General features: G+C 32.8%; 1 long non-coding RNA gene across 1 annotated transcript in view; it reads right to left on the bottom strand.

Annotated features, from left to right (window-relative positions):
• Positions 1-1,729, bottom strand: part of LOC106457256 — a 3,253-nt gene extending 1,524 nt beyond the window's left edge. Inside the window, exon 1 of the long non-coding RNA XR_001290693.2 lies at positions 1,656-1,729. This is a non-coding gene — a long non-coding RNA (uncharacterized LOC106457256). The remainder of the gene's footprint in view (positions 1-1,655) is intronic.
• Between the last annotated feature and the right edge of the window lie 13,615 nt (positions 1,730-15,344).

Genomic DNA, 15,344 nt, shown 5'->3' with positions numbered 1-15,344 from the left:
ATTTTGGTAAAAAATTAATAAACAAAATATTATGTATTTGTTTTAACTCAAATGTTTTGTTATTATAACTATTTATTTTTACTACAATTAACTTTACTCATCAATCACAAGAACTGACGAACCAGCTAGCCAGTCTTATTGAAACTTCAATGACAACTGAAATCTTCTTAAAAAAGCAATGGACTTAAACTCCAAAGATGTGATGTAATAACGATGTTATTTCGAGTTGTCCCCCCAGTGGCACAGCGGCATGTCTGCGGACTTTACAACGCTAGAAACCGGGTTTCGATACCCGTGGTGGGCAGAGCACAGATAGCCCATTGTGTAGCTTTGAGCTTAATTCCAAACAAACAAATACTTCGAGTTTTTTATTTGTTCGTTGTTTAGCGCAAAACTAGACAAAGGGCTATCTGTGTTTTGTTCACCGTGGGTATCGAAACCCAATTTTTAACGTTATAAGCCTGCAAACAAATTATTTTAAGTTATATAAATATTTTTTCGATTATTCTGGTTCTAAACAAAACACACTGGATAAACAAATAGACAAAATTAGTTTAAATTTTTTTAATGAGTTCTCTGAATCTAAGGTCGGGGCTCTCAAACTACCAGATTTTAGTAATAAGATAAAATTACTAAACAAAGCTTCACATGTGTGCCTTTTCTCTTCAATAAAATGCTTACCCTTTGTTATAACGCACATTTTTTATATAACAACTTTACGATATTCATGCAAGCCACATCACATTCACTGATTTTCTCACTGACAATAATCTGAATCATTCACAAGGATAAGTTTGTTAACGATAATGAAGCAATAGTCAACACGCTGTTTCGCCCCTTTTATAGTATAGGATGTATCCCATAGTAAACCCAGATGTACGTTTTCTGTTTTAACATTCTTATTAGCAAATTGCAAAGGGATGTTTACACATTTATGTAACTTAATATAAAATGTATTTATTTATTTATTGCAAACAAAGTAAACAAAACAACAACAAAAATGATATCCTTTTTACTAAGCATTTTATAATCCTTCATTAATAAAATACGTTAGTTAATTGAAATAGTACTGGTAAATTTCTTTCTTCTTTTATAAATGTTTTGCAAGGGGTTATAACATCTTAATAAAACACCAGCAAATAATACGTTTGAGATATGCAGGAAATCTTCCTAAGTTAAAATTAAGGGGGTTAGGAATTTGAATAAGATAAAACCTCTGCAAAATATCATTTTCAGATCAGGTAACTTATCATTTTTGAAGCAGGAAATTTATTTGTCACTGTTAATCAGAAAGTTGATGTAGGTTAACTACTGCTTCAAAAATGTACATTAATTTGTTAACTGTACTTTGAGCGTAGAACGTCTTTCTATATTAGACGACTACGTTTTACTAACTACTTACTTTATACTCATAACCTTAATTCATTTGAAATTTTGAATTTAGAACAACATTTCTTCAACTAATATCTGAAATCTAACAAGATCATTTAACAAACGAAAAGTATTAACTCTAATGTTAGTTATAAAAAGGGGGAAAAAAACATTAATTTTTATACAAACGCTAAGACACAGTTTTTTAGCGGGAAATCAGTCAACACTTGTACAAGAACCAGTTTTTACCTAGAATGTAAGATAACTTATGATATTAGTCCAACCTATAGATCAGGTGTGCTGCTGCTGCTGTCCAGAGATGTCTTCCTGTGTTTTCTCTGGGCTGGTCTCTGTAAAGGTTCGGTGAAAACCGCTTTTATTGATAGGCAAGATGACGTCATGAAGCGTGGGTTTACCCGTCGCCCAATTCCCCACCATTAAGGTGAAAAGTCCTGAAAATGTTGCTTCAGGATTGGTTGCCTGCTGGTAATATCAGCTAAAGACTGCCTCTTTGAACACCTTACTGTATTGTTTGCAGAACACGGCTGATTAAAAAGGTAAAAACGTAAGCACTGAGCAAGGTAAATACCAAATCATCGTACCTTATGTTTCAAAGCTGACCATTAATGCAAAATATAACTTTATATTTATAATACCACGTTATGGTAGCTCAAGTATTCTCTTACAGCTTACTGTCTAAAAATAATAGTTATTACATAAAAAGAAGAAACAAACAGTTTGAACTACCCATTGTCTCCCTGAAGTCTACGGACTTTCAACGCAAAAATCCTGGGTTTGATTCCCTGTGGTGGACACAACAGATAGCTCAATGTGGCCTTGCTCTAAAACAATCAAGTATTACCTGTGTGAAAAATCATGGCTCACCCAAAAACTAGAACTGTCATTAGCATTTTGTTTCGTTTCAGAATTTAACGTTCTTGGAAGTTTACAACTGATTATCATTCACTTGTTTTTTTTCTTCTATTCTGCACTTGAGACAACAGTGACTAATTCTGAGTGTTTTTTTAATAACAGTAAATACATAGTCCAACATTTTTTACACAGAATATAATAAACCCATGTTAAATATATTCAAGTTTATTTTGTATTTGTTAAAGACAAGAAGTCAAAAGTGTAAGTCCTTCGGTGGCTCAGCGGTAGGTTAAGGACTTATAACGCTAAAAGTTGTGTTTTAGTAGGCAATTCATAGATAGCTCATTATGTAGTTGTGTGCTTAACAACAAACAAATCGAAAGTGCAACAATAAGCACAGTTCAAATCATTTTTAGATATCATGTAAGATGCATAATATAATTGAAAATACCGAAGTAGTTTGAAGAAAATAACTAAAAAAAAAGTTTTAGTTAAAAACTGTTTCAAGTGCTCAGTTTGAATTACATATTATAAATATGTGTATTACGTTTACGGGGTTATTTAACGGTACTTTGTTTCTCATACAGTGGTTACACGTGTGTTATCTGCAGGTGGTCAATAAAATGTATTAGTTCCAAATATTCAAGAAATGACTCCAGTAGGATTTGAGTCAATGTATACAATATATGCTAAAAATACTTCACAAGAAGCTATTAAAAATTCGGAGATGTACTGTCCTCTGGAAAAATCTTTTAATTGGATACTCTAAAAGAATGGCAAGTGGCAAACATTAATGTATCTATCACAGTCTTAATTTATTATAAAAAGAATTCAGCTTTAGAAAGAAGAAATATGTCCCTCTATAGAAAAGCTATTTCAATATTAAATCAGCTTTATACAGTTTAAGCTGTTGAATAGAAGTGTACACAGGCATTCCCATTTTTTGATAAAAGATCATAATTAACATCGTGTTGTTATGGAAACAAATATTATGGGAGAAGACGGAAGTTTTCAAAAATGCACTCAAAAAAAGTTTTAAAACCTGTTAACTGGTTAACAGCATTCAGATATGACATTTAAAATTACATCACAGTAAGAAACAGATTAAATAACTGGATGGAACTGTTATTCTGAACCTGATGAAGTGTTGTAAGAAATGTTGATTTTTTAGCACAAAGCTACGCCAGGAGCTATCTGCGCTCTGTCCTCCCGGATTTTAGTGATGTAAGTCCGTAAACTAATCGCTAACTCACCGGGGGGTTCTTTTTTGTTTTAAACTGTTTGATATAATCACATGTAGTTTCGGAAACTATTTTATACGATTTCTAAATTATTGGCTTAAAAATGTCTAAGCTTGAAGATAGTTTTAACTGCTCGTTTTCACTGAAACGTTATATCTATTTTACAAAACTGTTAACAAAGTGTTAAGGGCATTACTTTAAATAAGAATGTCTATGACAAAAAAAATGTTCCGCTTAGAAAGTTTATGCTTAATTCAAAGAGTCCCCAGTGGCACAGCGGTATGTCTGCGGACTTACAACGCTAGAAACCGGGTTTCGATACCCGTGGTGGGCAGAGCACAGATAGCCCATTGTGTAGCTTTGTGCTTAATTCCAAACAAAGAAACAAACTTAATTCAAAGAATTACAATATAAACCTGCATTAAAAGGAGAGAGTAAATTAACTTTTTTTAAACTCAAACTGAATAAAAGAAACTTTAAATTAAACTAATATAATTATATTCGACTGGCTGGATCAAATTTTGTGGTAAGTATGGTTTTCAAAAAAGAAAGAAAAAAACAATACCAGTCTGAATATCCAGTAAGATTTGCTGTTAATGACAGTCAGATATAAGCTATTATTTAATCGAATTTGAAGTTTACATCTGAATTTTTTCTACAAAATAATGACTTGATTTGATAATAGCTAGGTTAAAGTGTTAAAGTTAATCAATTTGTGTTTCAATAAAGAATGTCTCATAACATCATACTTCTATGAAAAATTATTATCTTGTGTAATAATTTGAGTTTTACCGATGATAAAACAGAGAATTCTTTACTTAAAAATACTTTACTGAATTATAGGAATTTGCCACGAACTTCAATTTTATATTATATTTGCTACGGATTCAAAATTAGTACTCAATCTATGGAATCATTTTTGGGTGTGCTAATGAAAAGATTTAGATAGACCAACATCCCGACTGGTTGATATTGTGTTATGCATATAAAAAATCTACGTTTCTTTACTTTAATATTTGAAACGTATACGTCACAAAATACGATTATTTTATCGTTTTTAATTTAAGTATTCTTACATTGGAATGATCGCTATTTAGAAATTATTATTTTCTTAAGCTTTATTTTGAATTCATTCTTTTTACCTAAAAGAAACAAAAAGCTACGAGCTACTTAAGTATACCTACTTTAAAGATTAAAGCTTTGCATCTTGAAGTAAATAAATATATGTGTTTGTTTGTTTTGTTGTAGTCATAGAAACCAGCTTTTTTAGTTGACTAAGTTTCATGTACAGTCATAAAGAACAGTCCACCAATGGGACAGCGGTAAGTCTTCGGATTTACAACGCTAGCATCAAGGGTTCGATTCCTCGCGGTTTGACACAGCAGATAGCCCGATGTGGCTTTGCTATAAGAAAACATACACGCATGAAGATCATCTTGTTGAAGTGCAGTTATGGATGCTGTTTCTTATTATTCTGCAATACGTTTAGAGAGAATATGTTGTTCTTCCAGTGTAATACTATCCTGTTGAAGATCTTATATGTGCAATTAAACTAAATAAATCATTAGTTCAAGTGATCCTCTTTCCTGAGAAATCTACAGTTGCTATGATATTTATTGTATATTATGACTGTTGGTAACCAAGTTCTGTGTTACTTACGTGCTTATCTCATGTTTACACGTATTTTGTGGGACTTAGTTACGAAAAACATTCAACGCTGAAAGAAACTGCCTTTATTTATTCAAATGCTGTTACTATACTGTGTTATCTAGGCTTATTATAGATCTGATTTATATATAAACAGCACGTGCGTGTTATGTTTTCTAAACTGGTAAACTATTCTATTTATTTAAAATTGCTCGAAAACAATTATCTGATCAACGAGGTTATTTTGTTTTAATTATTAAAGTGATGCAGATTCTTGATGTAAGCACACGGTCCGTCGTAAAGTTTGTGAAACGGAATCGCCAGGACTGCATTAATTCGTTCAGCACACGCTAACTGGTATATGTTGTACTAGTGAAAAACTGCGATTTCTCGTCATTAAGTGTATTTAATCACTCGTCATGTGTTCGTGACGACGTGATTTTGCAACTAGTATTTAGGATTTCGTATGGTTGGTAATATGCACCATTTCATTTTATCAACGTTTTAATTAACATCATTTAACTACTTCAGGTTTCGCGTAATTACTGTTTGACATGGAAACCTTGTAATTTCGCAAGACGTATTTCCTGTCGCTGATATTACACATGCACGTGGCTGGTGTGAATACGTAAACTTCTCATTATCTGGAACAACCTGCTCGTATAATTACTATAAATACCAAGCAATCAGAAATCTCTACTGTTGCCTCTAAGCATTAGGCACATTTTATGGAGATGGGCTTAGAAACATATATTGATATATTGCAGTGTTTCACTTGTGATTTTCTCATTTTTCTGATTATGTATTAGCTCTTGCTCTTTGATTTTATTCTATATAAAATCAATACACCTGTATCATATATTATATAATGTTCTCACCAATTGTCTAGTTTCTTGGAGTTATAAAATGTCTTAAAAACTCTAAGAAAGCGATCTGAGCCTGAAAGTGGTTTTTGATATCAGGATTTCCACGTTTACTGAGCAACCAATCCTTCAACATGATCTTGGGTTCGAATCTCGTTAGGAATTCCAGGTTGGTTTGCAGTAGTGATTGAGCATCTGTATGATCGGAATGACCTTGAATGTGCCTAGTCTTTATTACAACTCTTAGCATATACGATATTGACCTTAAGGAATTAAGCACAAAGCTATACAATGGGCTATCTGTGCTCTGCCTACCACAGGTATCGAAATCTGGTTTCTAGCGTTGTAAATCCGCAGACATTGTTTGTTTGTTTTTAATTATGCACAAAGCTACACAAGGGCTATCTGTGCTCTGCCCACCACGGGTATCGAAAACCGGTTTCTAGCGTTGTAAGTCCGCAGACATACCGCTGTGTCTCTGGTGGAGGGGGCTGCTTGTCTTTAGCAAGTGTTTTATTTACAGGTAATCGACCAAGAGGCGAGGAAACTGAGTTTAAAAAGTTAAAAGTATTGTTGCTAAACTGTCATTATCTAGAAAGTATTATTATTCATGGATTTAACACTACTAGACGCACAGAAGCAAACAAAAGCAGCCCTTCCCCGGTGGCTCAGCGGTAAGCCTGATGGCTTATAACGCTAAAAATCGGGTTTCGATTCACGCTGTGGGCAGAGCACAAATATCCTATTGTGCATATTTGCGCTTAACAACAAAGAAACAAAGCAGAGAAAGTCAAAAAATATCGTTAAACATCTACAGTTATTCCTTTCTTAGGTACCTGAATTAATGTTAATTTCATTCAATAACACTTGACGGTAGACAAAGGCTGATTTTTTTCGTAGTTGTAAAATAATCTGAGCCAGCAACCTTTAACTTCATAGATGGTTAACTACAATCAACAAATCCAACTGTTTAGAGAAAGGTATTTTTCCTTTTTACATAATTTGTTTAATGTGTAACAATGAATACCTTTTATTGTCATTTGATTTGTTTTAATAAACTGGAATACCCTCTTTGAAGTTTTTCATTTGTGGAATTTTAGTGAAAAGAAAAAAAAGAGTTTATAAATATTTATTGATCGTTTTCCGCGTCTTTGAAGCAAAATTAAAACGTATTAGGAGTTTAAAGTTTTCAAAGCGTGAATATGGTATACTTTCCAATACCATAAGTATGATTATTTATTGTTAAGCAACACGGTGGGTTATCTGTAATGTGCTCACAGGAGGGATCGAACCCAGATGTTTAGTATTATAAGCTCTCAAACTTATTTTTGAGCCATTGATGCCATACGTATTTGAGGTTGTCCTACTCTTGGATTATCTAAGAGTCAGTGATTTTATTATGTAATTTGATGATCTCATTTCATTGTAGATGTGATGTTATAAAATTAGCATGATAAGAAATAAGTACATTTTTACATACATAAATGCATTTGTTTGCAAAACGAAATAGTTAGAAACGAGACTTGTATTATACAGATATAAGAGTACATTTTCAATCTTATTCATATAAGCACATTACGCCAACACAAAAATAGTGATTAAATAGTGATTAATTTATATTAATATTTTCTGTACACGAAATGTTTCACTTAAGAAATACAGAATCGCTGATCTGATTTTGGAAAGAAAAAGTGATACATCGTGTAAGATGTGACTTCGATACGAATATATAGATAAGGTACAACTAATGATGCTATCAGTTATATAGATCGATAATGGGAAAAACACTCAGTGTAGTCAATTTTTCAATACTCTTAGTAATAGGGCTTAGTGTTAGAAGTCCTGCTTTCGTTGTAGGAAAGTGTAAAAAGGAAAAGCCTAATAATAACGAAGTTCAAAGTTTTTTGTTCCCCAAGAAGTAGTAATAAGAGAATAACGCTTTGCATTAAGTAATGCATGACTCAAGGAAAAAAATAATTGTGCAAAATCCAAAATTAAATTTTCGATATTAAGTTGAGCTAAAGAAAATTCATTACTTAGCTTTAGATAATCTGAGACTTTTATAGGGAGATTTCTAACTTAAAGATTTACAAACGGACTTACAAAAATCCGCCAGTGGATTAGCAGTAAGTTTACAGACTTACAACGCTAAAATCCGGGATTCTATTTCCCGTGGTTAACATAGCACAGATAGCCTATTGTGTAGCTTTTCACTAAAATAAACAAACAATTATTACAGTAAAAAAATTTGATTTGTTTTCATGTTGATGTTTCTGAGGTTAGTTACACAAATACAAGCATGATGAAGCCAAATGCAAAACGTGCATAAGTCAAAATATGATTGTATATTATGTCATATAAATCAGTTGAAGTAAAAATATGATTAAGATTCAAGTTAATTAAATAATCTCCTCGATATGTAAATAATACTTTGATTTAAATATTTTAATCCACTTTAAAGTTTAAGTAAAAATAAGTTTCGTAATTTCACGCTCGTAAATAACTAACTAAACTCATTTGCTTGATCTAATGCCTATAACTAAATAATTTCAACTTAAAATATAAGAATCGTAATTAATTGACTTAATTTCCTTGATGTAAAAATATTTTCATGACGTAAGCCACATGACTCAGTAAGAGTGAAATGATGTTCATATAACCTGGTGGTATAAACAAGTGCCTAGTATATCCATCCGGTCTGATGAACCCTGGCATTAGACGAAAGGCCTCGTCGGCACTGGATATGGCTCATAAGTTCTTAGAATTGGCTTAATAAAAACTATAACTGATTTAATTTGCATAATTCACAACAGGTAAAAATATTACAATACATTTATGATTAACTTTAGAAATGTAAAAAAAAGAAAAGGAAAACCATGTTTTAATGACTCTTAGATTTTTTCTAAAATTCCTATATTATTAGAGTGTCCTTGTTTGTTGAGGTTTTATTTCCAGATTAATTTATAAGTTTAGCCTCTCTTTTTGCTGAAAGAGGCTTATAATTATTAACTTGTAAACATTTACTGAGTTATATGGATACATAGCCAACGGTTACGTATTCGTGCCTCACTCGGTAACGTTTGGTAAATTATTATATTTAGTTTACTATTGGCTTAGTTGAAAATCAACTTAAAGAAAAGTACTAGAATATGAAATATTTACATTAATTCTGCTTAGATCTTGACCTTTGTTATGTAGCGATTTTAAAACAGAGTAAACTATTAAAAGTGTTTAAATATATATAACACAGGTGGTCAATTCTACGCCTGGAAGATAAACATCACTCGAACCTTTTTAGCTATCGCTATAAAGGTTTTGGGTTGGCGTTGTTAAGACTGACATCTACCGGAAATTCTCTTCCATTAGTGACGTCCCAACGTACTTGAGTAGAAACTCTTCATATACAAGTGGGAGAGACGACATTTACAATGATGACAAGGTGTTGTTGTGGACAACATGGAGACATTTCAACACCTGACATCTGGACGCGTGAAGTTTGTTGAATACTTACTGTGCGTATATGATAATAGAGAACTATTCTGTCAGTCTGATGAAGTTTTCCAGTGCACAGTACTTAACATCTTTAAACTTTACAAGATCTATGCAAGATGTTTCACATTCATTTTAATTTGCACATCACAGCTCGAGCTCAGAAGTGTCTAAAAATAGCATCTCATATCTATCTGCAGTTAACTAGTTTTGTAACAACTTTTAGGCCTATTGGTTTTCCAATATTTTATAAATATTATGCTGCAAAACATGAATAGCGTCATATAATATTTTGTTCCTTATCTTCCAGCTGAATTCTGGTATTATCGAAAAGTTTATTGGGTAGCGACTTGCATTGACGTTGGAACAATTCTTTTTCTTTCTTTTTTTTATAGTAGAAGGTGCTGCAAACAATTCAACAAAATCGAAAACCCTCTCTATTATGGAAACAACACACGCGCAGTATTCCTGTACGTTAAACCAATGGGTGTTTCTGCAACTTCAGCGCACCCATAGTTCTCTTTTCTCTCGAATTGTGTGAAACAAAAGATAGATCTCAAATGCTATTTTTACGTAACTCTGATTTCGAGTCACAACAGACAAATTAAGAGGCTTGTGGAGAGAAAACAACATCTGCAGTTAACTTGCATTTATAACAACATTTAGGCCTATTGATTTTACAACATTTTGCTGTTCTTCAGTGTTTAAACAGCAATTGCTTATATTAAAAACTAGGAAGTCAATTTGTTCATGTGTCAATTTCTCTTTGGACAATTGTTTGTTTGGAATTAAGCACAAAGCTACATAATGGGCTATCTGTGCTCTGCCCACCACGCGTATCGAAACCCGGATTCTAGCGTTGTAAGTCCGCAGACATACCGCTGTGATATACTTTATATTGTTAATTCCAACTAACATTTTACTTTTATACTAGTAGTAATCACTTTGTAGTTCTTACAGTTCACTAAGAATATTAGCTGGATGAACTATCTTTTGTGAGAGTTCCAAGTCTGTTGAATACATGGCTCAAATTTCTGATGTATTCAATCATTAAACGCGTTCGGATTCCAAAAAAACAGTCCAATATGGGCGCTAAACAACAACAACAACAAACAAACCCTTTTTAATTATTTAATGACGTAATTCTTAAGGCGATATTCGAGGTAGATAATTGAGACAGTTTTCGTTAGAAACTTACTCTTCAATCTTAAGATGTATCCAAAATTCTGATGCCTTCAATAAAGGTTTCATACTGTGTAATTTTTAAACGTTGTGTCATCTAGTTTTTATTAATAATTTGCACAAGGCCGTCTCCAGCTTGATTTACTCATATATGCTAACTTATATTGACGTAGTCGCTCGGTGAATCAGAGACAATTGTCAGGATTTACAGCGCTAAAATCTGGGTTCGACTCCCTTCCCGTGGTGAACAGAGCGAGAAAGCCCATTGTGAAGCTTTGAGAAAAAACCAACAACAACTTGCTGTAACCATCTGATAGTAGATATTTAGATTATATATGTATACCGCATTTGAATTTGTCAAATATATGTATTCAATACTTAAACCAGAATAAAAAATTTGCCATCTACATTCAGGCTTAAGGCCGCATCTGAATTAAACATGTATCTAAACATGATGACATAACTTACGTAATTGATTTCTACCACCAGGTGGTTACAAGTGCATATACTCAAGAACAGGCAAGTTTTAAAATCCATGACATTTTGCAGCATTAAGAACAAGGCACTGAATGACTCAAATGAACCAATAAAGAGGACTGCGTAATATTCACGTAGAGTTATATACTAATGAGGAACTGCACATAAAGGAAAGTTTGTTAATTAGTAGACTTCAACCGAGGTTAAATAAACATAAAAATGCACTTCGTTTATTTTTTAAGCGTTTGTGCTGTTGTAATTATAAAGTAATACACTAAAGTAAGTTGTTCACCTAAAGATGGACTGTAGTATTGTCCGAAAACTCTTTAGTCTTGTTATATACAGATGAACAGAGTTTTTTAATTATAAATTAATTACGCAACGTAGGCCACGATGTTACCCAAAGGTTGATTAGAGATGTATCTTTAAGCTTGAATGTAGATTATAATATTTCAAAACTTTAAATGTTTTATATGAACATAAACGTCCTAAATGTTATATATATTAAATTGTCTCTACCACTAGATGGTTACAAGCTCGCATAAAATAATTTGAAAATTTAAAGTTTACGATAAATTATACTTGAATGATTTGTAACAAATTAACTGCTCGAAAGACAGAACCACTTTATGTTTTATTTATTTGTAATTATGCACAAAGCTACACAATGGGCTATATGTGCTCTGCCCACCAAGGGTATCGAAACTCTGTTTCTAGCGTTGTAAGTCCGCAGACATACCGCTGTGCCACTGGGGGGGGGGAGCTTTATTTATCTATAATAATAAAAGTAAAAAAAAAAGTGTCTTTGTTTGTCTGTAAATTACTCCGTGGTCTTTGGACCAAATCTCAAACAAACTTGGTAGGATGTTATATGGGACCAAGTGGCATGTTATAGGGTGGTTATTACCAGACTAGACTAATCTTGGGCTACGCCCACAGCAAAATTATGTTTATTTAGCTAATGAATCCACAGTCATGAACCAAGTTTTTTATTTTGACTTTGTTCATTAAAAGTGCCACACATTTATATTTTTACCAAAAAAAAATGACAACCAAAGCGCGAGGTAGCTTTAAAGTGGCAGAGCTACACCTGAAAACCCATTGCTTTTCACATGGTCAATTATATGTCGAGTGTTTAAGAGTAGGATCCCCAAGACATCTCTTTATTTTCGCTCAGGAAGAAGGAACGACTGCTAATGTGGTATATCAAGAATCATTCAGAGTATCAACAAAAACTGAGACTGTAGAGATGAATCAGTAAAAGTAATAAAGTTAAGTATAGTAATTATAACGCCATTTCTGTAATGTGGAATAAAGCAGGTGTAAAGTAAATTATGCGGGAAATAAATTATGCATATAAGTACAAATTCTTGATTTACTCTGTTTGTTTAAGCCCTACATTCAATCCTTATTCACCCGGACGTAGGACGGATGCCCCAGGTTGTATGATATGTTTTTGAATTCATTTGTATTTGTCTGGCACCTTCATGAAGGGTTTTAGAGCCTGTGATATCTATGTCCATTTAAATCTATCAATAAGTTGTTCTTTAGCAAATCTTTTTGTATGTAAAATTCGTTTCAAGTATTTTTTATTTTATTTTTGCTTATGAACCTCCAGATCTTTGTTATCTATCACTTGACCCCTTTCAAGAAATGTAATAATGTGACCAGATATTTTACCTTATCTCCAAAAGACTATGAACAACACAAGCTTAGAAGATAATCTATCACTTTGTTTGGTTGAGAAACACAGTATCGTGATTTGATATTGGATTTAATATTCACATAAATCTAGGCTCAGTAGATAATGACATTTTGTTCCGATAGATAGCGCAAGCTTACGGCTTGATATTTACCTAAAGAATAAATTTGAACAAACTTCACAAAACTTAGCTGAATGGACGTTAACTGCCTGTTGTAGAAACACAAGTGTAGAGGAAGGCGTTTCGAAAGTCTTCCGCCCTGAAATCGGAAGCGGAAGAGTTTCGAAGCGTCGTTCTCTACACTTGTGTTTTTACAACAGGCAGTTAACGTCCATTCAAATAAGTTTCATCATGAATACTCTGCCTAAACAATGTATTCAATTTAACAAACTTAGTTTAACGTGTGACATATTTCGGGTTTCTGCTTTTTTAATATTTCTTAATTTCATTTTTCTGTTTCATTTCTTAGTTATCTTCTGGTTTTATGTACATAGATATTAATATTTTAGGGGACCTTTCGCTTTTTATATAATATATGAGATTTGTTTTCTTCGGCTTTTTTTCATAATTACTTCTTTGCACAGAGTCTACTTTAATTTGTATTATATAACTTATTAAGAATTATTTCCATGTTCATATAACCTTTGCTAGCCCGCTGTAGATGGAACATGTTTACAGTATTCAGAAAGAATTAATACTAGACACAAGTCAGACCCGTACACAGAATATTTGAAAGGGATGGGGGGGGGGGTCTAATTTGTGAGATCAAAAGCCATCACAATCAGCATGCAAAGAATGTTAATGCTACGGGGGTTTGGGAGCATGCCCCCTAGAAAATTTTTAAATATAGGTGCTATGAGATTAAATATGGAAGCAATTTTTATGAAATACAGATTAAACTATTGCATGGCTATTTACATACAATCCACAATCATCTAGTGACAAGTCAACAGATCGTAATTCTATTGTAACACTGTATGGGGTGCTAGATTTAAATTGGCATAAATATGTATGTTTTATGACAGCAAAGTACTGCACTATCTACATGCAGAGTAGTTATCAATTATCAAGTTATGTTACTAGTTTAAACGATTCTGTACATCATAAAAATAGGGGGTTCGGCTAAACTCCCTCGAACCCCTCCTGCACTGGGAAAGGGGTGTACTTAACGTGATTTAAGTAACCATTTCTAGTGTTTTTTCTGTGCTTATTAGACATACACGTTTTGTTAGTACTGGGGTTTTATTGGTATTTATTGAATATTGAAATATTGTATTCTGTGTCGTGAGAATTTGGAAAAGACATGAAATGCTGTGTTATGTGTCATGACAAGTTGGTCAATACAAGCCAGGAAAATGTTTTTACCTTTATTTTTTCAGTAGACTAATTTCCGTGCTTTAACCCAAAATGAAATGTATAAGAACTATAGCTTATTTCCTAAAGATGCAGTTTTTAGATGAAGTAAAACAGCTGTAAAACTGACACCAGAGACTCCAACAGAATCTGGCAAGAGCTATAGTGTTCATCGACTTAAACGAGAGCTTTTGTTTTATGACTTGCTTCACAATTTATGTTGTTCATACATTAGTTCTTTGTTATATTTCAGCAAAGTAAGGTATGAGACTTTCTTCCCTTGTTATGGTAATTCAACTTTCCTCATGGCACCTCAAGCTTTATATAGTGAATTCAAAGACCGTAGTTTAACATTATATGTGACTCAACTCTAGCCAAGTATTCCTTACTCATCCTTACTCTTTAATGTCTTAATGAAATTAATTGGACTTCACACACATCTTTTCTAGTATTTTAGCAGTTTCTGGTTTTTTTGTATTAGGATTACCAGATGGATATATTTTGGTGTTTTATTTGGATAAAAAGAGAAGAGAAGAAAAGAGAAAAGAGAAGGAAAAAGAACACGATTTGATGAGAATTTGTATGTAGTTTGCTGGCCTATACAAGCCACTGAAGGGTGGTCATCTAACAGTATCTAATCCTTTTAGAAATTCAAAAGTCATAAGAGCAAAGATCAGGAACCTATTGGTAGTGTTGAAAATGTTTAACAAGTGTGATGAAAGACAACAGATCCTCCTTTTTTTGACGATACAATGAATGGACATTAAAGATCTAAGAGATTAGTTAGCATATTATATACCATCTTTTATGTGCTCCTTTGTATTTACAATGACAGCTCTCTTGAACTATTGTTAATGGAATTTGTGTAGAGAAATAATTGACATTTTTGTCTTAGATTTTTTTAATATTGTGCAACTTCCAGTCTATTCATACTTTAAGCTGTTCTCGTTATGGGAAAGACGTCCTTCTATCTTACTACATTTCCCCTCCTGAAAGTAATGTTTTCATTATTTACTGTGACAACAGGCGATCACCACACAATATTGACAGATTATTGGCTGGACATGATCTAGTGGCTAGTATGTAGTGCTGTGGATCAAAAGATTCACATTTGAAATTGTAACAACACTGTACAATGCTCCACA

The sequence above is a fragment of the Limulus polyphemus genome, unplaced genomic scaffold, assembly GCF_000517525.1.
Source record: "Limulus polyphemus unplaced genomic scaffold, Limulus_polyphemus-2.1.2 Scaffold308, whole genome shotgun sequence".
Taxonomy (NCBI): Eukaryota; Metazoa; Arthropoda; class Merostomata; order Xiphosura; family Limulidae; genus Limulus; species Limulus polyphemus.
The sequence above is the reverse complement of the archived record's forward strand: the minus strand, read 5'-3'. Positions and strand labels throughout refer to the sequence as shown.